The sequence below is a fragment of the Mesocricetus auratus genome, unplaced genomic scaffold (assembly GCF_017639785.1).
Source record: "Mesocricetus auratus isolate SY011 unplaced genomic scaffold, BCM_Maur_2.0 Super-Scaffold_6730, whole genome shotgun sequence".
NCBI lineage: Eukaryota > Metazoa > Chordata > Mammalia > Rodentia > Cricetidae > Mesocricetus > Mesocricetus auratus.
This window is the reverse complement of record NW_024429184.1, coordinates 18,540,217-18,540,966: the sequence shown is the minus strand read 5'-3', so window position 1 is coordinate 18,540,966 and position 750 is coordinate 18,540,217.

Here is a 750-nt window from a genome sequence, read left to right as displayed (position 1 = left end):
AAGCCCTCACTTGTATCTGACCTGCAGAACCAGCAGAATCTGGTTTATCCTCTAAAGGTTCTTAACATATGTTTATAATTGCTTATTTAGTTAAACCTCACACCATCTGTGTCTTGTAGCAAGATATTGTGTCTAGCTCATTTTCACATCTTCAACCAAAATAGGATCTCTTGGATGAGTAAATGAATGAAGGAAATGCTGTTCTCACTAGCAGACAGGAGTCCTACAATTCAGGGGCACACTCCACCAACTCCCCTCAATCTTCACCAAATCACAAACTCTGTAGAAGAGAATCTCAAAGTACAGCGTGATCCTGTGTCTTCATAAAGCCAGGTGGCTGGGCTGAGCAACGCCCTCCAGGTCCTGCCAGTGCTGTACTCAATAGCTCCATATGCCAAAGGTTGCAAGGTACATTGGGTTGCTCTAAAACACATGCAAGACAAGCGCCCCTGGGCGCTCTCAGTATGAAGAAGAAGAAAGGCGAACACTCACTATAAATGCAGATTCAAAAAAGCCTCTACTCTTGTTGCAATGGGAAGAAGGGAATTAACTCAAAAGACAAGTTCAGAAACGTGAATGTTTGGTCATATGATGCCCAGCTCTGCCCTCTAAGACCAAAATGTTATTTGGGGGGTGGGGCTGGGGAGAAGGTAGACTTAATTAGGAAGGGGTATGCTCTTTGCTAATTCTAACTTATATATTAATTTTTAGCATAGCTCCCAGTTATCACTCTGGGTATTAATTGGGCCC